The sequence below is a fragment of the Bos indicus x Bos taurus genome, chromosome 6 (genome assembly GCF_003369695.1).
Source record: "Bos indicus x Bos taurus breed Angus x Brahman F1 hybrid chromosome 6, Bos_hybrid_MaternalHap_v2.0, whole genome shotgun sequence".
Classification (NCBI taxonomy): domain Eukaryota; kingdom Metazoa; phylum Chordata; class Mammalia; order Artiodactyla; family Bovidae; genus Bos; species Bos indicus x Bos taurus.
Genome location: NC_040081.1, coordinates 76,160,500 through 76,188,018, shown reverse-complemented (window position 1 = coordinate 76,188,018; position 27,519 = coordinate 76,160,500).

Sequence of the window (27,519 nt, the reverse complement as noted above, 5' to 3'; positions counted from 1 at the left end):
TTTCAGATTGACCACTTTTTCAAGGAGATTTTATATATCCTTTGCACTTATTTTTTCCAAATCCTACAAGGTTGATATTATTATATGTCTTTTTAATGGGGAAGGTGAAGGTTAAGTAAGGAAAGGTGAGCCACTAATGGGTACACACTTCAGAATCTGCTGCCTAACCCTGTAGTCTCAGGTCTAATTTTCTAAGGAATCAGGGAGAGAGTCAGATCTTCATGCAAGAACAAGAAATGGAACAGGAGGGTGAGGACAGAAATTAAGAGAATGTTGGGAGACCAAGAAAGGGGAAATACATTTATCTTATTAGTCTTGATCTCCTTTGAGATTGTTAGGATAGAGAATTCTAAGCTGTCTCCTCTGACAGTGCTCAGGGAATATGGTAACAGGAGTGGTTTGTTTCATGAGATTCTGTTACTCTGTTATTCGTCTGAGTGGGAAAACAGGGCATATTTTTTCCCTTGATATAGGTACTTCTTAATTATGTCTGAACCATAAATTATTTTGAACATTACTAAAATAGATATGTTTTTACCAAACAGTGTCATGTGTTAGTGAGTTGGATTTTGTTGTTTAATGACTTTATACATTAATATTTAATGGAAAAATGACTTTCTATAAAATTGAAAAATTCCACATAACATATTAATAGATTTTAATAAGTGAGAGACCAGGGGAATTGTAGAAAAGTGCTTTGCATGCTCCACCTCTTCAATGGGACCATTTTTACTTCTTTTATTTTCATAAGGTTAAAAACTCAAATACTTGATTTTTTGGATGCTTAGCTTGTCTTCTAATTATAGAAATAACTAAATTTTATTCTGTCATAAAACTATCAAACAATGGATCTTCTTGATATTAAAAATGTTATTTTTTTTCTTTTTGTATTATTTTCTGTTTATCTGTATATGATAGATTCATGGGATTTTATTGTGGAAACTGACTTTAAAAGTCTCCTTTATGACATGCCTGGCTGGATGAATGATAAACTGGAATCAAGATTGCCAGGAGAAATATCAATAACCTCACATATGCAGATGATACTACCCTAATGGCAGAAAGCAAAGAGGAACTAAGGAGTCTCTTGATGAAGGTGAAAGAGAGGAGTGAAAAAACTGGCTTAAAACTCAACATTGGAAAAAAACCAAGATCGTGGCATCAGTTCCTATCACTTCATGGCAAATAGATGGGGGAAACAGTGCACGTTTTATTTTCTTGGGCTCAAAAATCACTGCATGTGGTGACTGCAGCCATTAAATTAAGTGACACATGCTCCTTGGAAGGAAAGCTGGGAAAAACCTAGGCAGCATATTAAAAAGCAGAGACATCACTTTGCTGACAAAGATCCATCTAGTCAAAGCAACTTTTTTTTCCAGTAGTCATGTACGGATTTGAGAGTTGGACCATAAAAAAGGCTGAGCACTAAAGAATTGATGCTTTTAAATTGTGGTGTTGGAGAAGACTATTGAGAATCCCATGGACTACAAAGAGATGAAACCACTCAATCCTAAAGGAAATCAACCCTGAATATTTCTTGGAAGGACAGATGCTGAAGCTGAAACTCTAATACTTTGGCCATGTGATTTGAAGAGCTGACTATTGGAAAAAGTCCTTAATGCTGGTAAAAACTGAGGGCAGGATAGAAGAGGGTACCAGGGGATAAAATTGTTGGATATCATCACTGACTCAGTGGAGATAAGTTTGAGAAAACTCTGGGTGATAATGAAGGACAGGGAAGCCTGGTGTACTGTAGTCCATGGGGTAGCAAAGAGTCAGATGCAACTTAGCAATTGAACAACAACCTTTATGACAATTTCTGGCAAGTTTTCATTAAGCAAGATGAACATCTCTAATAATGAGAAACTTATCAGTGTCAGGAGTTAGCATAGAGAGCTGGTTAAGAGTAAAGGCTTCAAAGTAAGCTTTTTTGTTGCTGTTTGGATTCCAGTTCTGCCACTTACTATGTATCATAAAACTATTATGATGATTTAATGAGGTATGGCACCCTACTCCAGTACTCCTGCCTGGAAAATCCCATGGATGGAGGAGCCTGGAAGGCTGCAGTCCATGGCGTCGCTGAGGGTCAGACATGACTGAACGACTTCACTTTCACTTTTCACTTTCATGCATTGGAGAAGGAAATGGCAACCCACTCCAGTGTTCTTGCCTGGAGAATCCCAGGGACGGGGGAGCCTGATGGGATGCCATCTATGGGGTCACGCAGAGTCGGACACGACTGAAGTGACTTAGCAGCAGCAGCAGCATGCCAAAATTATTCAGAATAGACTACCACATGGTAAATTTCATTTGAATATTACTATTACATCACAAGGCCACTCATTTCATTTCTGAAATGATATAATTTTAAAACTTAGAATGTATCTTTCATCTAGAATACGGGTTGGCAAACTTCTCTCATCAAAGGCCAAGTAGTAAACATTTTCAGCTTTACCAGCCATAGGGTCTCTGTTGCAACTACTCAACACTGCCATTAAAGCATAAAGGGAGACTTTGAAAATACATAAATGAATGGGTGTTGTTGTATTAAAAAAAAAAAAGAAAAAAAACCTTTATTGACAAAAGCAGGCGATGGGCCAGAATACAGCCCACAGGCCATAATTTGTTGACCTTTTATTTACAAGATTATTTCCATACTTTTATAAAGAAGTTATTCAGATAAAAAAGACACCTTAAACCTGAGTTGGAAAAAATATCCCCAATGGAAGGGATCATGAACTCCCTGCATCCCTTGCAATTAATTAATCAGGGCCACCCCCCGATCATGATTGCCTTCACAATGGCAGAATGATGGCATTTAGAAAGTTACTATCAATTAGAATGAAAATTTGAAAAGGAGTATCAAGTTTGAGTTTATAACTAAAATAATAGAATCTATCAAAAGAATATATTAAGAGTTTTTCAGCTAGCTTTTAAATGAAGATGTGACACCTGCTGTATTGTCATTTTGAATAGCAAAAACCATACATATTTATATGGTGTATGAAGACCTTGTCTGCCAGTTTATTAGAAGAACTCATTAGTATAGATTCATTGCACTTTAATTAAGATAATAATATTTTCTATAAATAGAAGCTTAAAACACAGCATGCAAAATGGTTTGCAATTTAAATTAAAAATGTAAAATATTTAGACAATTTTTAAAAATTCAATAACAATAGATGTTCTGTTTCAAAATTATGCATAAAGCAGCAGAAAACAAAAGGAATTAGTTAATAATTTAAAATAGCCTTCTATTAAAATAAGTGATCAAATGAATTTTGAAACTGAAAATTAGGAATAGCACAAATTGAAAGCAACTGGTTTAACATATATAAGAATAATATCCTGAGAGATTTCCAATCTTGATAAGTACATGTTGAAAGTGCTTTAAATAGCTGATAGTGTAGTTATAAATTTAAATAAGGTTTTGAGGGTCTGTATACACATGAAGTGACATTAAAATATAGCAGGCTGCACTGAAATTATAGTCATTTTCCTAAGTATTAATTGATCTGTTATAATATTTAATGCAATTTATTAATATAATTGAGAGTGATATTGCACTCTACTTTTCTCATCTTTCTCTGTAAAATGCTACTCAAGCATCCATCTGTGGGGATGGACGAGGAGGGAATAAGATTAGATCTTTGAACAGAGGGAGTGTGTTGAGAAATAGGTACATTATTAATAGTAATATTCAGTTTCTGGAGCTCAAAATAAGGACCATGCAATTGGATAACAACATATCAGGCTAGATATTCTTTCAGGGAGGATTTAAAACATTTCTTTTACCCCCATTTATTCAGTACCTCAATTATCACCTAGCTTGGGGTATTAAGTGCACAGAGGTCAGTAGTATGGTAAAACACTCCAGTATGATTTTAGAACTTACTGAGGGTTTCAAGAGAGGAAATGGTTGAGATATTTAAAGAAAGATCAATTATTTATGCCTCTGGGAAGTGCCATGTAGAAGAAAGAAAAGAGAAATAGGAGATTGGAACAACCAGGTTAATGCTCAGTTTCCATGGTTCTGACTCTGAATTGAAAGAAACATGTGTAAAGTGAAATGAAGAGAGAACTAAGGAATATTCACCTTTGGCTCCTCTTGGAAATCTGGAACTCTGGAAAGCAGACTTAAGGGTCAATTATATGCCAATCTGAATATTCTATCTGAGAAGACTGAATGTTACCACATTAATTTGACTTTAAACTGTATTAGAAAGAAAAGTGATTCCAAAAATAAAACTGTGATTAAAAAAAAAAACAAAACTGTATTAGATACTCAGGTAAATTTCCCCACCTTAGCTGTATCTATATGCTTTGCTGGAAGACAAGGTTGATTACAGATTAAAGAAATTGCAAAAAAAAAAAAAAAAAAAAAAAGAAAGAAAGAAAGAAAGAAATTGCACAACTGAAATGTAGTAAAGTTGTATTTTGTGACCCTGTTCCAAGTTCAATTTATAAAAGTCTTCTTGATAGAGTCTGATAAACACCTCAATAGTGTTTGTATACAATTCATTAATTACAGTAACTGAAGATAAAGAATGTGGAATTTATTCAACAAATACATGACATTAAAATAATGCTTTACAATTCTATCAAGTATTAATTTATTCAACGAAAGTAGTTGTTTATTTTAAATGCCTATTAGTATTTTGTGACTGCCTTATCCTGTCATGGGAATTAAAATGATACAATGAAAAGTCCTTGCACTAGGGAAACTTCTATTTTAAGAAGCTAAAATTTGACTGCTAGTAAAATTAGAATTAACTCTTAGAAATAACAGCAAATAAGATAAAATATTGTGTAAGTAATTGTAGAAACTCAGGGGAAATTCACTTTCAGTTGACCAAAATTCATAGGTGATTTTTAATTATATTTAGGAAAAAAAAATTAGATTGAGGTATATATGTGTGGAAAGCAAATATGGAGAGTGACAAAAATATAACACTTAGGAAAGGCATGTGAGTGGGGTTGTCTAAAATAAAAATTTATATTTGGAGTGAATAGTAAGTTTAAAAATAAGAGTAATATCTGCAGTGCACATATTTAATAATAATGGCTCTATTATTGGATTATTTTCTTATAATTTGTCATACAGACTAATACAGTGTCAAATAAGAGTGTACATTATAATGTTCGGGGCTTCACAGTGGTAAAGAATCCTCTTGCCAATGTAGAAGACACAAAAGAAGCAAGTTCAATCCCTGGGTTGGGAAGATCCCCTGGAGTAGGAAATGGCAACCCACTCCAGTATACTTGCCTGGAAAATTCCATGAACAGGGGAGCCTAGTGGGTTACAGTCCATGAGGTTGCAAAGAGTTGGACAAGACTGGCATGTACACACATTGTAAGCTAGGTTGAAGAGTTTAGAATTAATGAAATAGAAAATGTGGTGACAATCATATTTGCATAAAAAGTAAATTTTACTAGAGTTTATATTTAGAAGATATGACAAACGAAAGGTAATATAACATCAATAAATTTTGAAGCTTTTGGTATATTATACCTGGCTTGCTGTTGGCAATCTTTATTATTATATATATATATATATATATATATTGATGTCACTAATCTATATAAAGTGACCATAATATCTACACCATAATATTATGAGACTCTAACACATCAGTAACAAATAAATGTGAAAATGCTATATACACTTGAGAAATAGCATAGTTTTCAATGCTAAGGTTTCTATAGTATTTATTTTAGCATGTTTTCTCAAATTAAAAATAATTGTATTAGCTTTCCTTTATTTCTTAGTCCTTATTCAGTTGAGTTCAGTCGCTCAGTCGTGTCCAACTCCTTGGAATCCCATGGAACAGCATGCCAGACCTCCCTGTCCATCACCAACTCTTGGAGTTTACCCAAACTCATCTCCATTGAGTTGGTGATGCCATCACACCATCTCATCCTCTGACGTTCCCTTCTCCTCCCACCTTCAATCTTCCCCAGCATCAGGGTCTTTTCCCAGATGCAAACAGAGTCAGCTGTTTGCATCAGGTGGGAAAAGTGGATTTCAGCTTCAACAGCAGTCTTTCCAATGAACACTCAGGACTGATCTCCCTTAGGATGGACCGGTTGGATCTCCTTGTAGTCCAAGAGACTCCCAAGAGTTTTCTCCAACACCACACTTCAAAAGTATCAATTCTTCAGTGCTCAGCTTTCTTTGTAACACTCATATCCATACACAGCTACTGGAAAAAGAATAGCCTTGACTCGATGGACATTTCTTGGCAAAGTAATGTCTCTGCTTTTTAATATACTGTCTAGGAAGGTCATAGCTTTCCTTCCAAGGAACAAGTGTCTTAATATTTTTTTTATGAGTGTTTAAAAACACTTAAAAATAAGTGTTTTTTAATATGATGGCTGCAGTCACTATCTGCAGTGATTTTGGAGTTCCAAAATATAAAGTCTGCAACTGTTTTCACTGTTTCCCCATCTACTTGCCATGAAGTGATGGGACCAGATGCCATGATCTTTGTTTTCTGAATGTTGAGTTTTAAACTAACTTTTTCACTCTCCTCTTTCACTTTCATCAAGACGCTCTTCAGTTCTTCACTTTCTGCCATCAGGGTGGTGTCATCTGCATATCTGAGGTTATTGATATTTCTCCCAGCAATCTTGATTCCAGCTTGTGCTTTTTCCAGCCCAGCGTTTCTCATGATGTATGATGCATATAAGTTAAATAAGAAGGGTGACAATATACAGCCTTGATGTACTCTGTTTCCTATTTGGAACAAGTCTGTCGTCCCATGTCCAGTTCTAACTGTTGCTTCCTGACCTGCATACAGGTTTCTCAAGAGGCAGGTCAAGTGGTCTTGTATTCCCATCTCTTTCAGAATTTTCCACAGTTTATTGTGATTCACACAGTCAAAGGCTTTGGCATAGTTAATAAAGCAGAAATAGGTGTTTTTCTGGAACTCTATTGCTTTTCGATGATCCAGCAGATGGCAATTTGATCTGTGGTTACTCTGCCTGTTTTAAAACCAGCTTGAACATCTGGAAGTTCATGGTTCACATATTGCTGAAGCCTGGCTTGGAGAATTTTGAGCATTACTTTACTTGTGTGTGAGATGAGTGCAATTGTGTGGTAGTTTGAGCATTCTTTGCCATTGCCTTTCCTTGGGATTGGAAAACTGACCTTTTCCAGTCCTGTGGCCACTGCTGAGTCTTCCAAATTTGCTGGCACATTGAGTGCAGCATGTTCATAGTCTCATCTTTTAGAAATTGAAATAGCTCAACTGGAATTGCATCACCTCCAGTAGCTTTGTTCGTAGTGATATTCCTTAAGGCCCACTTGACTTCACATTCCAGGATGTCTGGGTCTAGGTGAGTGATCACACCATCATGATTATCTGAGTCGTAAAGATCTCTTTTATACAGTTTTTCTGTGTATTCTTGCCAGCTTTTCTTAATACCTTCTGCTTCTGTTAGGTCCATATCAATTCTGTCCATTATTGAGCCCATCTTTGCATGAAATGTTCCCTTGGTATCTCTAATTTTCCTGAAGAGATCTCTAGTCTTTCCCATTCTTTTGATTTCTATTTCTTTGCACTGATCACTGAGGAAGGCTTTCTTATCTCTCCTTGCTATTCCTTGGAAGTCTGCATTCAAATTGGCATATCTTTCCTTTTCTCCTTTGCTTTTCACTTCTCTTCTTTTTACAGCTGTTTGTAAGGCCTCCCCAGACAGCCATTTTGTTTTTTGCATTTTTTTTTCTTGGGGATGGTCTTGATCCCCATCTCCTGTACAATGTCATGGACCTCTGTCCATAGTTCATCAGACACTTTGTCTATCAGATCTAGTCCCTTAAATCTATTTCTCACTTCCACTGTATTCTCGTGAGGGCTTTGATTTAGGTCATACCTGAATGGCCTAGTGGTTTTCCCCACTTTCTTCACTTTAAGTCTGAATTTCTCAATAAGGAACTCATCATCTGAGCCACAGTCAGCTCCCGGTCTTGTTTTTGCTGACTGTATAATGCTTCTCCATCTTTGGCTGTGAATTATATAATCAATCTGATTTTGGTATTGACCATCTGGTGATGTTCATTGTAGAGTCTTCTCTTGTGTTGTTGGAAGAGTGTGTTTGATATGACCAGTAAGTTCTCTTGGCAAAACTCCATGAGCCTTTACCTTGCTTCATTCTGTACTCCAAAGCCAAGTTTGCCTGTTACTCCAGGTGTTTCTTGATTTCTTACTTTTGCATTCCAGTCCCCTATGATGAAAAGGACATCTTTTGGGGGCATTAGTTCTAGAAGGTCTTGTAGGCTTTCATCAAACCGTTCAACTTCAGCTTCTTCAGCATTACTGGTCAGGGCATAGACTTGGAGTAGTCTGATATTGAATGGTTTGTCTTGGAAATGAACAGAGATCATTCTGTTGTTTTTTGAGATTGCATCCAAGTACTGCATTTCAGACTCTTGTTGACTATGATGGCTACTCCATTTCTTCTAAGGGATTCTTGCCCACAGTAGTTGATATAATGGTCATCTGAATTAAACTCACACATTCCAGTCCATTTTCGTTCACTGATTCTTAAAATGTTGACATTCACTCTTGCCATCTTCTGTTTGACCACTTCTAATTTAGTTACTTTAAAATTCTGTTGTTTCAATACATTAACATTTTGCATGACTTTTATTAGATTCTTCTTACTTCCTTATTTTCTAATCTTATCTTTCTAACATATTTTAAAAGGTATAGATGTCTTTTAAATCACAGATTCAGCTAAATCTTACAAATTTGATTATTGCAATACCTTTTAAAAATTTCACTGTGAGTTCTTCTTTGAACATGATTTTAGTTATCTTTTTGTTTTATTGTTAATTTCAGATTGCAATACATGAGTTTGCAATTTGCCAGCACTTACTATTTGAACATACAAACTGCCAATTAATATAAAAGTTCTAAGAACCCTAAAAATCAATGTGCATTCTAAATTTCAGTGCCATATTTCATATGCTCAGGTCAGTATGGCTACACCTTTCCAAACCATTTACATCTATGTCTCTTGTCAGTTATTGGAAAAAATAAGTTAACCCTTATTTTTGCTGTACTTTAAAATATCTTTTTATTCCCTTAATTTGTATATTTTGATGTTATGATATTAGATGCTTACAAAATTAAATTTTTTTATTGGTCTGGTAGAATTTTTTTTACTTGCCTGGTGGATTATTAAAAAAACAATTCCTTTCTATTATTTCTAGTAATGACTAGAAATAATAAAACTTTAAAGTGAAATTTCAATTAGTTATTTATACCTTTTTCCTCTACTTACTGTTGGCTCATTTGTATCCTGACAATTGGGAATAGCTCTTAAAGGAAGAATAAAACTGGGTATTGTTTATAAATCCAGTGTGAAAATGTTTGTCTTTTAATGATATTCTTTGTCCTTTTGTAGGTGTTTGGATTTAAACCTACAATCTTATTTCTTATCAATTAGTGCTGCTTGTATACTTTCCTTCCTGACATTTTTGAGACTACTTAGGATTTATGTTAATATATTTTCCTCTATTTATATATTCTGTAACTATTATTTTGAGATTAGTATATAGATTACAGTATGCATTGAAAACTAATTCTAACTATTGTGTGTAACATTATATTAACAAATTCCAGATTGTGCTAGTACATTAGACTCTTCTTCTGCAAAGTGTGGTCTGCAGACCAGCAATATTGGCATCTCCTGGGTACATGGCTAGAAATAATGCAGAGTTTTCAAGCCACACCCTAGACCACTGAATCAGATCCTGTGGTTTTACAAGAATCTCCAGTGGAACTTATGCTCATTAAATTCAAGGGTTATGGTCTTGGAATACATTTTTCTCTAATTATCCAGCTTCTTGCCTTTTTCCTGTCATTATGTCTATGTACTTTAATTCTAAAATCCTTTTAAATCCTAGGCACTATTATTTAATTAGCAAATAGATTTATCCACCCACTTACCCTCATATTAGATTGAATCACGTTGCTCTTCCTCTCTCCCTCCTTTGTCATTTCACATAGAATAATTTTCTATATGCCAGAAGAACTCCTTTAATATTTTTATTAGTGTGGATCAACTGGTGTATAATTCTATCATTATTTGTTTTCAAAATGTGTTTATTACCTTTTGAATTTGGAAAGATACAGTCAGTAGGTATAAAATTCTAGTTAATGTTCCTGAGAGTGCCTAGCACAATGTATATGCCATAGTAGTTGCTGTATAATATTTGGTAAATTGTTATTATTAACAATACAATTAACTTGTGCTTGACATGCATATTTGGCAAAACCAATACATAAAGTTTAAAAATAAAATAAAATTTTTAAAAAAGTGAGTTCTTTTTTTTTTTTAAGTGAGTTCTTGCTGAATGTAATAATTAAGCAATTAATTCTACCTCTCTAACCCTTTCTGATTGTGGAAATAATCTTTATAAATCCTCATACTGATTATAAGAGAATCAAGGTGTCTATGAAAGTGAAAGTCGCTCGATCATGTCCAACTGTTTGAGACCCCATGGACTATACATTCCATGGAATTCTTTAGGCCAGAATACTAGAGTGGGTAGCCTTTCCCTTCTCCAGGGGATCTACTCAACCCAGGGATCAAACCCAGGTCTCCTGAATTGCAGGCAGATTCTTTACCAGATGAACCACAAGGGAAGTCCCAGGTGTCTATATGGAGATCATAGAAGTTAAGTAATTGATTATATTTGAGTTAAAAACTTTACAAAATCAAGTGAATATGCAAAAGTATAGCTCAATGAAGGAATATTTAAGTTAAAGCTGGAATACTAAAATACATTGCTTTTAATTTGTGATGAGCTCAGATTTAATTATACTTGATTCTGAATGTCCATGCTCAGTCATTCTGCTGCTGCTAAGTCGCTTCAGTCGTGTCCGACTCTTAGCGACCCCATGGACTGCAGCCTACCAGGCTCCTCCGTCCATGGGATTTTCCAGGCAAGAGTACTGGAGTGGGGTGCCATTGCCTTCTCCTGCTCAGTCATTCAGTTGTGTCCAACTCTTTGCAACACAATGGGTTGTAGCTCCCCAGGCTCCTCAGTCCATGGAATTTTCTAGGCAAGAATACTGAAATGGGTTGTCATTTTCTACTTCAGGGATCTTTCTGACCTAGGGATGGAACCCGTGTCTCCTGCGTCTCCTGTGCTGGGAAGCAGATTCTTTACTATTATGCCATAAATAGCTCTCAGCAAATATGGACTAAAATATATACAAGGAATTAGTTTCTTATGATACGTGTGTACTTTATTTGGAAAAAAGTAACTGAGCCTTATAGCTACAGAAGCATTGTTAAATACACAAAATACACTAAAAACTTAAGCCACTGCTGCAAATCTTACTGCATAGTAAAAGGAACATCTGCTGCTGCTGCTAAGTCGCTTCAGTCATGTCTGACTCTCTTCGACCCTGTAGACGGCCTCCTACCAGGCTCCTCTGTCCCTGGGATTCTCCAGGCAAGAGTACTGGAGTGGGGTGCCATTGCCTTCTCTGAAAAGGAACATCTAGATTTGGCAATATCTAATTTTCTGTTTTTAGCATGTGTTATCCCATTTTAGTACCATTTCTGTTTACAAGTGACAGCTGTCAGTGTTCAACAAACAAAATATAAGTTCTTGTTAAACTTGTCTTATTTTAATAATTTTATATTCATTATTATGGGAAGAATAAGAAAAGAGCAAATTAATGTTTTCCTGAAGCTAATTTTAATTACTATTTTTACCCGAATAACTAAAGTGATCACAAATGACCATACATTGTTTATTTTTAACAAACACATATTGAACATATATTATGTCATAGGTAGGTAGAATTTTGGATGATTGTTAAGGCTTAATTTCCATCACTTTAATTATAATCTATTTTATAAGACAGCCAAGAAAAGATATATGTCATTCTAACATTTGACTGCTCTTATAAGGAGTAAATTCTTTAATCAACCTAAATAGTTACATAATGTAATTTAAGGTCCTTTCCTTTGATGTGAACTACTTGAATATGAATGACTATATCACATATTATTACATACTTTTTCACAATTTTACCAGATGAGTGAGATGGTTTTCATCAGAACCATTTAGGTCATTGTCAGACATAAAAACAATTCTTTTGAACAATAAAGGGTTTGAACTGTAGGGTCCACTTAAATGCCAATTTTTGTTTATCCAAAGTGGGTTAAATCCACTAATGTAGAGCCTTGGATATGAAGAAACTGTTGGTACAGAGGGATAACTAAATTATGCGGAGTTTTTTTTTTTTTTTTTGACTGCACAAAGGATTGGTGCCTCTAAACCCTTCGGGTCAACTGTAGTTTTGAAATTCTTGTTCCTAGTAGACAACCACCTACTTCAGTGCTGGTATCTGTCATCTCAGCGGAGCTAATGAAGATGTGGCCAGCTTTTACCTTATGACCTCTTTTGGGTAACAAGATATGACTTTTTCCTCATTAGCAAGCTACTACATAGTACCAATAAGTAGAAGGTTAACTTTTTGGATTGTGTAATTACAGAAAAAGAAATCAATAATGAAAAGGTACTAGAAATGGGCAAAAAGTAGAATAGTATCACTGAATATTATCTCTTGGTTTTCTCTTATTTTTTATAGTGTTTAGTGTTTTCAATGTTTATTCTCTAATTGGGGTTAAAAATGATCTATAAGGACTCCCAACTCCTTCCCATATTAAATTACAAATCTCTTAATTTGGTTTTATTTTAAATAGAGTTAATGAGAACTTAAAGTCATGGATTGATACTCATTTTCCTGATTATTGGTATTTATATTTCATGATACCAGCTTCTATTTTTTTAGCTTTTTTTTTTAATTGCCTGTGTGTTGGAGACTTTATATCCATTTCTTATGAAAAACAAAACAAGGCAAAAACAAAATCCCCCATAAAATACAAAGATTTTTTTATTCCTGATTTAAGGAGGAAATATCCTTGGAGAAGTTTTGATATATCTCTAATTACCAGAGAGATATGAAAACATGTGTCACTGACTCACACACTGAAATTAAGCTACATTAATTTTTCCCATTGCATCATACTTTTGAAGAGAAAATACATCAATCTGATTCCACTAAATTTTCCATGGTAACATTGAGAAGATTAGGTTTAAAAATGAACTCAAACATATTCTTTCCACTTGAAACTTGAAATTTGGTAGCAAAATCAGCTTATCTTTGCAGATTTATTCAGTCTTTCTAGAAATAATAGGTTTTTTTTTTTTTTATTCAGTGCTGAATTTAAACAATAAAAAAAATCACTTGCTAATATTTTAGAAAAAAATCTAAGAAATGCTGATATTAAAAAAAAAGTATAGTGGAGTCTGTCTTTTCATCCAGTCTGCAAAAATTTTAATAAGAAATATAGCAATGATTTATAAAGCCATTAGTTGGCAACATATCTAAGAAAGATTTATGTTTTATACCTAATCACAAAAAATCCTTTTATTACTTAAAACTTCTGCTCTTTAGTTTTGATTAGTTTATTTTTAGCTATTATAGGCAGAAAATGAGTAATGTAATAAAAGTTACAATGAGGGTGGGAAGATGTGGGAGAATGGCAGTGAAACATGTAAAATATCATGTAGGAAACGAGTTGCCAGTCCAGGTTCGATGCATGATGCTGGATGCTTGGGGCTGGTGCACTGGGACGGCCCAGAGGGATGGTATGGGGAGGGAGGAGGGAGGAGGGTTCGGGATGGGGAACACATGTATACCTGTGGCGGATTCATTTTGATATTTGGCAAAACTAATACAATTATGTAAAGTTTAAAAATAAAATAAAATTGGAAGAATAAAAAAAAAAAAAAAAGAAATCTAAAAAAAAAAAAAAAAAAGTTACAATAATCAAAAAGACATAATTATTCTCCAAAACTACATTATTGGTGCTACAATTTTCAAAATTTGATATTAGGTGATTTATACAATTTAAGATAGAAAAAGAGCATTTATATTCTTTCATCCTATTTAAGAAAAGAATATGGATATGTATAACATATACTATTACTAACTTACTAACCTCATATATACAGATGATACCACTCTAATGGCAGAAAGCAAAGAGGAATTAAAGAGCCTCTTGTTATGGGTGAAAGAACAAGAGTGAAAAAGCGGGCTTAAAATTCAACATTAAAAAAAAATAATAATAAGATCATGGCATCCAGTGTCATCACTTCATGGCAAATAGAAGGGGGAAAAGTGGAAGCAGTGACAGATTTTTTCTTGAGTCTCAAAATAATTGCAGATGGTGACTGAAGCCATGAAATTAAAAGATGTATGGCCAACCTAGATAGGGAATTAAAGAGCAAATACATCACTTTGTCAACAAAGGTCCGTATAGTAAAGCTTTTTGGTTTTTCCAGGAGTCATGAATGAATGTGAGAGTTGGATCATAAAGAGGCTGAGTGATGAAGAATTGATACTTTTGAACTGTGGAGTTGGAGAAAACTCTTAAGAGTCCCTTGGACTTCAAGGAGATCAAATCAGTCAATCCTAAAGGAAATCAGTCTTGAATATTGGAGGACTGATGCTGAAGCTCCAATACTTTGGCCACCTGATGTGAAGAGTTGACTCATTGGAAAAGACCCTGATGCTGGGAGCTACTGAGAGCAGGAAGAGAAGAGACAGAGGATGATATGGTTGGATGGCATAACTGACTCAATGGACATGAGTTTGAGAAAACTCTGGGAAATAGTGAAGACAGGGAAGACTGGTGTCCCTGAGGTAATAGAGTTGGACACGACTTAAGTACTGAGCAACAATAGTGATATTATCAACATTAATAATAAACTTAATATTCATTAAGGATTTGTATTTAACACATGATCTAATTTAATTCATAAAAACACCCACCTGAATATTATTACTGTTACTCTCCACTTTACAAATGAGGAAACAGCCCCAGAGAAGATAAGAAATTAGTGGACCCAAGACTCAAATATTGGTAGATTTTAGAATATATGATTTTAAGACTAGCAGCACTGACTTTGTTATGATATTGTTTTTATATTTTTATACTTATTGGATTACAGTGATATTACCTGGGCAAGATTCTATACTGCATCATTACTATTTTTTAAAGCAGTTTTGACTAATTAGCAGAGTTAATGGGAAACATCAAAATAAACTCTTTGAAAATTGCAAAGAATTCACGTCCAAATAAACCACAGAGCTGAAAATGCTGAACATAAGTCCTGTACTAGATATCCTTTGCTGGGTAAAAGTTAATCACAAACTTTGAGGCTTAAAACATGCCACACTTATTTAGTGGCTTAAAACAATTCACATTCTCATAGTTTCTGTGGGTCAGCAGTCCAGTCACAACTTAACTGAGTTTTCTGTTCTGAGTCTGTCAAGGCTACAATCAAGGCATCGGTGGAACTGTTCTCATCTGAAGGTTCAACTGGAAATATTCTGCTGGATGCTTATCCATATAAAAAAATGGGGGCAACTAAACTCAGAAGCTTTTGTACAGCAAAGGAAACCACAAATGTTGATAGACATTTAGGTTGTGTCTGCGTCCTGGCTACTGTAAACAGTGCTGCAGTGAACACTGGGTGTATGTATTCTTTTGAACCATGTTTTAATCTGGATATATGCCCAGGAGTGGGGTTGCAAGATCACATAATAGCTCTACTTTTAGTTTTTTTTTTTTTAAGGAACCTCCATACTGCTCTCCATAGTGGCTGTATCAATTTAATTTCCCACCAACAGTGTAGGAGGGTTCTCTTTTCTTCACACCCTCTCCAGCATTTACTGTTTTTAGACTTTTTGATGATGGCCATCCTGACTAATGGAGAAGGAAATGGCAACTGACTCCAGTACTCTTACCTGGAAAATCCCATGGATGAAGGAGCCTGGTGGGCTACAATCCATGGGGTCGCAAAGAGTCGGACATGACTGAGTGACTTCACTTTCACTTTCTTTCATCCTGACTAATGTGGAGTGATATCTCACTGTAGTTCTGACTTGCATTTCTCTAAACATTAGTGATGCTGAGCATCTTTTCCTGTGCCTATTGACCATATGTATGTCTTCTTTAGAAAAATATTCAGTTCTTCTGCCCATTTGTTAATTGGATTGCTTGTTTATTTGATATTGAGCCTCATGAGCTGTTTATAAATTTTGGAGATTAACCCATTTTTGGTAGCATTATTTACACATATTTTCTCCCATTCTGTGTGTTGTCTTTTTGTTTGGTTTATGGTTTCCTTTCCAGTACAAAAGCTTTTGAGTTTCGTTGTTCCCATTTGTTTATTTTTGTTTTTATCTCCATTTATTGTTGGAGATGTACTGAAAAAGACATTGCTGCAATTTATGTCAGAGAGTGCTCACTCTATATTTTACTTTAAGTGTTTTATAGTATCCAGTCTTATGTTTAGACTTTTAATCTATTTTGAGTTTATTTTTGTATATGGTATTAAAGAATGCTCTAATTTTATTTTTTTTACATGTGGCTGTTCTGTTTTTCAAGGGCTATTTATTGAAGAGATAGTAATTTCTCCATTGCATCATCCTTCCTCCTTTGTCATAGATTAATTGAAACCATAGGTGCATCAATTTATTTCTGGGCTTTCTGTCCTATTACATAGATCTTAATTTCTGTTTTTGTGCCAGTAACATATTGTTTTGATGACTGCAGCTTTGTAGTAGAGTCTGAAGTCAGGAAGCCTGGTTCCTACAGCTCTGCTTTTCTTTTCTGTCTCAAGTTTTCTTTGGCTATTTGGGGGTCTTCTGTGTCTCTATACAGACTTTAAGATTTTTTTTTTTTCTTAGTTCTGTGAAAAATGCCATTGGTAATTTGATACGGATTTCACTGAATCTCTACATTGCTTTGGGTTGTATAAACATTTTCACAATATTGATTTTTCCAATCCAAGAACATGGTATATCTTTCCAACTGTTTGGATCATCTTCAATTTCTTTATTCACTTTCTTACAGTTTTCTGAGTACAGGTCTTTTGTTTCCTTAGGTGGGGTTATTCCTAGATATTTTACTTTTAATGCAATGGTAAATGGATTATTTTTTAACTTCTCTTTCTTCTCTTTTATTGTTAGTATATAAAAATGTGACAGATTTCTATGTATTAATTTTGCTTCCTGCAAATTTACCAAATTCATTGATAAGCTCTAGTAGTTCTCTAGTAGTATCTTTAGGATTTTCTATGTATAGTATCATGTCATTTGCAAATAGTGATAGTTTTACTTCTTCTTTTCCAATTTGTATTCCTTTTATCTCATTTTACTCTGATTGCTGAAGCTAGGACATCCAATACTATTGAATAGCAGTAGTGAGAGAGGACTTTGATAAGGGTTGGAATGAATTCTTCTTTAAATATCTGATAGAATTCATCAATGTAGCCATTTTGTCTTGGAGTCTTCCATGTTTAGAGGTTTTTGATCAATGATTTAATCTCCTAACTAGTTATTGATTTGATCAGATTTTCTATTTATTTGTGATTCAAGATTAGCAGATGCATGTTTATAGGAATTTATCCATTTCTTTTGGTTATTCCAATTGTTAGCATATAGTTGTACATAGTAACCTCCTATGATTCTATATATTTTTATGGTATAAGCTACAATGTCTCCTTTTTCATTTTTTATTTTATTTGACTTTTTAAGTTATTCTACCTAAAGGTTTGTCAGTGTATTTGTAACTCGTAGCTTTGTTGATCTTTAATTTTTTTTTCTATTACTTTCCTTATCTTTATTTCCACTCTGATTTTTTGTTTTTATCTTCCTTTGGCTAACTTGGGCTTAGTTTGTTTTATTTTTATAGTTTCTTAAGGTATAAAGTTAGCTTGTTTATTTGAGATGTATTTTCTTGATATTTGCATTTATTACTATAAACTTCCCTTTCAGAGCTGTTTTTTTGGCATGTTTTGTTTCCATTTTCACTTTTTTTGACATATTTTTTTTAACTTCCCTTTTGATTTCTTCCTTAACACATTGATTGCTCAGAGGTGAGTTGTTTAATTTCCATATGTTGTAAATTTTCCACTTTCCTCTTTTGTTGATGTATAGTTTTATACCACTGTGGTCAGAAAAAGCATTTTGTATGATTTCAGGCCACTTAAATTTGTTACTACTTGTTAAGAGTTTCAGTTGCTTTCAGTTTAAGGATTTTCTTACTCTTATTTCTCTTAAGGGAATCTTAGTTGTCAAGTAAAAGTTCACTTTTCAAAGCAGCATTTAGCAATATTGGAACTGATTTTTCTCAGTCTATTCTCCTATCCACCTCTCATTTATACACTGCTTTTTACTTGATCTTGGGAACTTGTTTATCTACTAAAGCATCTGCTGCTGTTGCATAAGAATGTGACTTGATTGTCTTTAATCCATTGTATATTCTTGCCTCCTTTGTCAAAGATAAGGTGTCCATATGTGTGTGGATTTATCTCTGGGCTTTCTATTTTGTTCCATTGATCTATATTTCTGTCTTTGTGCCAGTACCATACTGTCTTGATGACTGTGGCTTTGTAGTAGAGCCTGAAGTCAGGCAGGTTGATTCCTCCAGTTCCATTCTTCTTTCTCAAGATAGCTATGGCTATTTGAGTTTTTTTGTATTTCCATACAAATTGTGAAATCATTTGTTCTAGCTCTGTGAAGAATACCATTGGTAGCTTGATAGGGATTGCATTGAATCTATAGATTGCTTTGGGTAGTAACTCATTTTCACTATATTGAGTCTTCCAATCCATGAATATGGTATATTTCTCCATCTATTAGTGGCCTCTTTGGTTTCTTTCAGCAGTGTTTTATAGTTTTCTATATATAGGTCTTTAATTTCTTTAGGTAGATATATTCCTAAGTATTTTATTCTTTTTGTTGCAATGGTGAATGGAATTGTTTCCTGAATTTCTCTATTTTCTCATTATTATTGTATAGGAATGCAAGGGATTTTATATCCTGCAACTTTACTATATTCATTGATTAGTTCTAGTAATTTTCTGGTGGAGTCTTTAGGGTTTTCTATGTAGAGGATCATATCATCTGCAAACAATGAGAGTTTTACTTCTTCTTTTCCAATTTGGATTCCTTTTATTTCTTTTTCTGCTCTGATTGCTTTAGAAGCAACTTAGATGTCCATCAGCAGATGAATGGATAAGAAAGCTGTGGTACATATACACAGCCATTAAAAAGAATACCTTTGAATCAGTTCCAATGAGGTGGATGAAACTGGAGCCTATTATACAGAGTGAAGTAAGCCTGAGAGAAAAACACCAATACAGTATATTAACGCATATATATGGAATTTAGAAAGATGGTAACAATAACCCTGTACATGAGACAGCAAAAGAGACACTGATGTATAGAACAGTCTTTTGGACTCTGTGGGAGAGGGAGAGGGTGGGATGATTTGGGAGAATGGCATTGAAATATGTATAATATCATATATGAAACGAGTTGCCAGTCCAGGTTTGATAAACGATACTGGATGCTTGGGGCTAGTGCACTGGGATGACCCAGAGGGATGGTATGAGGAGGGAGGAGGTAGGAGGGTTCAGGATGGGGAACACATGTATACCTGTGGCAGATTCATTTTGATATATGGCAAAACCAATACAATATTGTAAAGTTAAATAAAAAAATATTAAAAAATTTAAAAAAAAGAATGTGCCTTGATTTTAGGTTCATTTAGCCTAATATACCTCCCATGAAAATGCCTTTATTTTCCAAACTTTTGAGTTTTTCCATTTTACTGATCATTTCAGATACTCACATATATTCTTGAGGGAAGAACACAGAAACTTTAAACAAGAGATGGCAGGATTTTTTAAATTGTCCTCAGAATAGTTTATGTATTGTTTCAGATAATAGAACTAGGCAGATATGTGGTACCTTATTTACCTTCAATCTCTAAGCTTCAAACTCATAGCTTTGTTTCTGATAGTTAAACATGACAAGCTATCTGCTATGATAGCTCTTAATCCTAGCTCTTCCTCACTCTGGGTAGCTCTCCTTAAGACTTTCTTTTATTTATAATTCAAATCTCACCTCAAATGTCCCTTCTTCCAAAAAGCCCTCCCTAAATACTTCACCTCAGAAGTTCCCCAGTCACTCCTTATCTTTCACTCTGCTTTACTTTCATTAAAGCATATACATGATATCTGTAAATTATTTTGTCTTTCTCCAATTCATAGGAAGATTAAGAGGTTTTACCTGTCTCATTTGTCTCCTAAATACAGACCAAGGTTGGGCATAAATTGTTGCTAAATGAATGAATGACATATGAAGAAATATATGTGATTATTATCTGTTATTTAATTTTGACAATGGCATGAGAAACACAAATATTTCTGAAAATATTTTGTATTGACTGCTATTCAGCTGTATATAATACTTTATATTATTAGGTATTTTGGATAAAAAATGGATCTAAATCTACTATACCAAAAATGCTGTTAACTTTATAATTATAGAAGTCTGATGGCAAATTTTAAAATAGGCTTTGTACCAGAATTTACTTTGTTTTAACACAATAGAACATTACTTTTACATATCAGAGGAAATAATATTTGACTTCAATTAGAGAAAGTTAAGGGAATTAAGGCATTTATAATGTGTAACAAAGAAAAGATAAGTATGAAAATCTGGCAAATTAGAAAATTATAAAAGACACTATATTGTGAATAGATTAAATTAAAATTTAACTTCTAAAAAGTGACTTATCAAAAGGCTGCTATAGAAAGAAATGGGAATATATATTCTGAAAATGGAACAAAGAGATGAAAAGAAACATAATATAAAGTTACCTAGAGTTTAAGAAAGAACAGTGAAGTAGAAATCCAAATATAGAATGACTGAATTGTTCATAAATGGCTTTTAAGATTATAATAAAGAGCATTTACAAAGGTATCATACTCAAGGGAAATATTCGAACAGAGAACTACTCCAGAAAGTAGGAACATTAATGATGATGTTAAAGTGGAACAGTACTGTTATGCTATTTGTCAATTTTCTCATTAAACGGTAGATAAGTGAGAAATAAAGAGCTTGAGAAATTGTCAGCTGAAAAAAGTAGATAAAATAGTAGTAATTAGAAAAATTTGCTATATGCAAATCAGTGGGAACCGTTGACCTAATTTTCTATGATTTTTCAAAGGATTGTTTTATGCACTTACCATTTCTGAAATGTCCCTAAGACATAAGACTGTATTGTCCTGCATATGAAGTCATTTTTTTCTGAAAAGCTCCTGAAATCTGCCAACAGCCACAGTGAATCTAATTAGAAGCAAAGTCTAATGGGGTACCAGAGATTTGTCACTCTATTGTTATGCTTAAAATCTTCAACAGTTTGGAAAAAGCAAGAGTTAACTATTTAAATGATCCTTGTAAATATTAATAAATAAACAGGCGGTATGAAAATTAGTGGAAATAGAAATACTATAAAAAACTTTAAGCTATTAGTTCAGTTTGTCCGATTTTGGCCTGCTGTAAATAACAAATCTAAATCTCACAAAGATTTCTGAATCTTCAACTGAAGACTGAATATTTTCTTATATTTTACATCTTATCTTCATTATCACTATTGGAAGGTGAAATACAGTTATAAAGAAGAGAGGAATAAAAAGATAATGAAGCTTGAGCAAAGATGGTGATAGGATATTACATTCCACATGAGAAGCATTTTCTGTTTTTCTTTCTCAGTTCCTTGGTTAAATTTTCATCTATTTTATTGTTCCTAAAGTGAAAAGTGTTAGTGTTAGTTGCTCAGTCATGTCAGACTCTTCACAACACTATGGATTAGAGCCCACCAGGCTCTCTGTCCATGGAATTCTCAAGGCAAGAATACTGGAATGGATAAGCATTCCCTTCTCCAGGGGGTCTTCTGGACCCAGAGGTTGAACCTGGGTCTCCTGTATTGCAAGTAGATTCTTTACTGTCTGAGGCTACCACAGAAGTCCCTCCTAAAGAGAAACGTATATTGAATAGAAGCAAAATTATCCAACATACTACCTTCCAGGAAATATTGGAATACATATCTACCACTTTCATAACAAAACAAGATTGAAAGGGAAATAGACAAATCATGAAGCTGGTAAAAGACATTTGTCATATGGAAGCAAGATTTATTTGGTCTATCAGATCAGATCAGATCAGTCGCTCAGTCGCGTCCAACTCTTTGCGACCCCATGAATCGCAGCACACCAGGCCTCCCTGTCCATCACCAACTCCCGGAGTTCACTCAGATTCACATCCATCGAGTCAGTGATGCCATCCAGCCATCTCATCCTCTGTCATCCCCTTCTCCTCCTGCCCCCAGTCCCTCCCAGCATCAGAGTCTTTACCAATGAGTCAACTCTTTGCATGAGGTGGCCAAAGTATTGTGGTTTCAGCTTTAGCATCATTCCTTCCAAAGAAGTCCTGGGGCTGATCTCCTTCAGAATGGACTGGTTGGATTTCCTTGCAGTCCAAGGGACTCTCAAGAGTCTTCTCCAACACCACAGTTTAAAAGCATCAATTCTTTGGCACTCGGCCTTCTTCACAATCCAACTCTCACATCCATACATGACCACAGGAAAAACCATAGCCTTGACTAGACGAACCTTTGTTGGCAAAGTAATGTCTCTGCTTTTGAACATGCTATCTAGGTTGGTCATAACTTTCCTTCCAAGGAGTAAGCATCTTTTAATTTCATGGCTGCAGTCACCATCTGTAGTGATTTTGGAGCCCAGAAAAATAAAGTCTGACACTGTTTCCACTGTTTCTTCATCTATTTCCCATGAAGTGACAAGACCGAAAGCCATGATCTTCGTTTTCTGAATGATGAGCTTTAAGCCAACTTTTTCACTCTCCACTTTCACTCTCATCAAGAGGCTTTTGAGTTCCTCTTCACTTTCTGCCATAAGGGTGGTGTCATCTGCATATCTGAGGTTATTGATATTTCTCCCGGCAATCTTGATTCCAGCTTGTGTTTCTTCCAGTCCAGCGTTTCTCATGATGTACGATGCATATAAGTTAAATAAACAGGGTGACAATATACAGCCTTGACGAACTCCTTTTCCTATTTGGAACCAGTCTGTTGTTCCATGTCCAGTTCTAACTGTTGCTTCCTGATCTGCATACAAATTTCTCAAGAGGCAGATCAGGTGGTCTGGTATTGCCATCTCTTTCAGATTAAGGAACCCCTAATCCCCAATGTGATGATATTTGAAAGTGGGACTTTTGGGAGTTTATTAGGTTTAGATGAAGTCAAGATGGTGTAGACCTATGAGGTAAATAACGTACTTAAAACAAAATGGTGGCACACTTTCTCATTGTCAATCATACAAGGATAACACAAGATGCATAGTTCTGCAAACAAGAAAAAGGGTCCTTACCAGACAATGAATCAGTTGGAATATTGATTTTTAACATTTCAAGCTCTAGAACTCTGAGTAATAAATGTTGTTTAAGCCACTGTGTCTATGATAATTTGTAATATCAGCTCAAGCTAAGATAGCTTAAATATGATAGTACATAGTCTTAGTAAATTTAAGAAAACTAAAATTATATCATGGATATTTTCTAAACACAATGCCACAACACTAGAAATCAACTACAAGAAAAACTGCAAAGACCTCAAAACACATATAGAGACTAAACAATATGATACTAACAATTAATGGATTACTGAATAAATCAAAGAGGAAGTCAGAAAACATGTAGAGAAAAAAAAAAAAAAAAACCCAAGAAGAAAACACAACAATACAAAAATCTTTGGCATGCAGGATGAGTTTCACTCATCTGTGGCATGAGAGAAGTATATAGAGACACAAGCCTACATCAGAAAATAAGAAAAATCTAAAATAAACAAGCTAACCTTACACCTAAAAGAACTAGGGAAAAAAAAAACATGTGAAACACAAAATTAATAAAGAGATCAATCATAAAAACTAGAGCAGAAAATGAAATAAAGACTAAAACAGTAGAAACAATCATAAAGTGAAAACCTGATTTTTTGAAAAGATAAAAATAACAAGAGAAATGTCAAAATCAGAAATAAAAAAGAATTTACAACTGAGACCACAGAAATACAAAAGATCATGAGACTATTATTAACAATTATAAACCAATAAAATGGACAGCCTACAAGCAATAGAAAAATTCTTAGCAAAGTACAATCTCCAAAACTGAATCAGGAAGAAATAGAAAGTATATTAAGACCAATTACCAGTAATGAACTTGAATCAGTAATAAAATAAACCATCAATAAACAAAAGTCTAGAAACAGATGACTTCATGGGTAAATTTACCAACATTTGGATAGTTATGACCAACCTAGATAGCATATTGAAAAGCAGAGACATAACTTTGTTAACAAAGGTCTGTCTAGTCAAGGCTATGGTTTTTCCTGGGGTCATGTATGGATGTGAGAGTTGGACTGTGAAGAAAGCTCAGCACCAAAGAATTGATGCTTTTGAACTATGGTGTTGGAGATTCCCTCAGACTGCAAGGAGATTCAGCCAGCCCATTCTGAAGGAGATCAGCCCTGGGATTTCTTTGGAAGGAATGATGCTAAAGCTGAGACTCCAGTACTTTGGCCACCTCATGAGAAGAGTTGACTCATTGGAAAAGACTCTGATGCTGGGAGGGATTGGGGGTAGGAGGAGAAGGGGATGACAGAGGATGAGATGGCTGGATGGCATCACTGACTCGATGGACGTGAGTCTGAGTAAACTCTGGGAGTTGGTGATGCACAGGGAGACTTAGCGTGCTGCGATTCATTGGGTCACAAAGAGTCGGACATGACTGAGTGACTGAACTGAACCCTTCTCAAACTATTGCAAAAAATTTTCACAGGAAGGAATGCTTCCCAACATATTCTAGGAGGTCAACATCACCCTGATACCAAAACCAGACAGAGATATCACAAAATAAATAAATGAATAAATTAATTAATTAAATGCCAATATCAGTGATGAAGGAGCAAAATTCCTCAATAACATATTAGCAAATCAGATTCAAGAATACATTAATAGGATCATATACCATGATCAAGTGGGATTTCTTCCAGGGATACAAGGATGGTTCAATATCAGCAAGTTACTCAGTGTGATACACTACATTAACAAATTGAACTTAAAAATCAATCATCTCATTAGATAAAGGAAAATCTTTTGACAAAACAACATCCATTTATGATAAAAACTCCCCAGAATGTAGGTATAAAGGGAACATACATTAGCATAATAAAGGCTATATATGCTAGTTCAGTTCAGTCCCTCAGTTATATCCAAGTCTTTGTGACCCCATGGACTCCAGCATGCCAGGCTTCCCTGTCCATCACCAACTCCTTGAGGTTGGCCGATAGCTAATAATATTCTCATTAGTAAAAACCTGAAAGCATTTCCACTAAGATCAGGAAAATGATAGGATGTTCACTCTCACTACTTTTATATAATGTAACATATTATATAATTTTTATATAATGTAAGTACCTGGCACAGCAAACAAAAAGAAATAAAAGGAATCCAAATTCTAAAGAGAGAAAACTATTACTGTAGGTAGATGATATGATATTATAAACAGAAAATCCTAAAGACATAACCATAAAACTTAGAGGGTGTCCCTGGTGGCTCAGATGGTTAAGAATCTGCCTGCATGGAATGAGATGTGGGTTAGATCCCTGTGTCTGAAAGATCCTCTGGAGAAGGAAATGGCAACCCACCCCATATTTTTGCCTGGGAAATCCCATGGACATAGGAATCTGGTGGTCCATAGTGTCACAAACAGTAAGACACGACGGAGTAACTAACACACACACATAAAACTTAGAATGAAGCAACAATAAATTCTGTAAAGTTGCAGGATACAAAATTAACATACAGAAATTAATTGCATTTCTAAATACTAACAGAAAACTATTAGAAAGAAAAATTAAGGAGAGATGCCCATTCCAGGCTGCCTTTCTAAATACTAACAACAAACTATCAGAAAGATAAATTAAGGGGAGAATTCCATTCCAGGCATCAGTTTCCCTGACTTTAAGAGTATACTACAAATTAAATAAAGATCCATGAAACAGGATAGAAAGCCCAGAAACAAACACAAGTGTCTACTTAATCTATAACAAAGGAGGCAAGACTATACAATGGAGAAAAGACAATAACTTTAGTAAATTGTGCTGGGAATACAGGACAGCTACATGTTAAAAAAGAAAGAAAGAAAGAAACTAGACCATTCTTTAATACCATACATGAAAATAAACTCAAAATGAGTTAAAGACCTAAAGGTAAGACTGGATATTATAAAACTCTTAGAGGAAAACATAGGCAGAAAACTCTCTTTTTTAAAAAAAATTACTTAACTGGAGGCTAATTACTTTACAATATTGTACTGGTTTTGCCAAACATTCATATGAATCAGCCATGGGGGTACATGTGTTCCCCATCCTGAGCCCCCCTTCCACCTCCCTCTCCATCCCATCCCTCTGGGACATCCCAGTGCACTAGCCCAGAGCACCCTGTCTCATGCATCAAACCTGGACTGGCGATCTGTTTCACATATGATAATATACATGTTAAAATGGTATTCTCTCAAATCATCCCACACTTTGCCTTCTCCCACAGAGCCCCAAAGACTGTTCTATACATCTGTGTCTCTTTCACTGTCTTGCATATAGGGTTGTGGTTACCATCCTTCTAAATTCTATATATATATATATGTTAGTAGGAACTAAAAAGCCTCTTGATGAAAGTGAAAGTGGAGACTGAAAGAGTTGGCTTAAAGCTCAACATTCAGAAAACGAAGATCATGGCGTCTGGTCCCATCATTTCATGGGGAATAGATGGGGAAACAGTGGAAACAGTGTCAGACTTTATTTTTTGGGGCTCCAAAATCACTGAAGATGGTGACTACAGCCATGAAATTAAAAGACACTTACTCCTTGGAAGAAAAGTTATGACCAACCTAGATAGCATGTTGAAAAGCAGAGACATTACTTTGCCAACAAAGGTCTGTCTAGTCAAGGCTATGGTTTTTCCTGGGGTCATGTATGGATGTGAGAGTTGGACTGTGAAGAAAGCTGAGCACCAAAGAATTGATGCTTTTGAACTGTGATGTTGGAGAAGACTCTTGAGAGTCCCTCAGACTGCAAGGAAATCCCACCAGTCCATTCTGAAGGAGATCAGCCCTGGGATTTCTTTGGAAGGAATGATGCTAAAGCTGAAACTCCAGTACTTTGGCCACCTCCTGTGAGGATTTGACTCATTGGAAAAGACTCTGATGCTGGGAGGGATTGGGGGCAGGAGGAGAAGGGGACGACAGAGGATGAGATGGCTGGATGGCATCACTGACTCGATGGACGTGAGTCTGAATGAATTCCGGGAGTTGGTGATGGACAGGGAGGCCTGGCGTGCTGCGAGTCACAGGGTCACAAAGAGTTGGACATGACTGAGCTACGGAACTGAACTGAACTGATACTGTATTGGTGTTTTTCTTTCTGGCTTACTTCACTCTGTATAATAGGCTCCAGTTTCATCCACCTCATTAGAACTGATTCAAATGCATTCTTTTT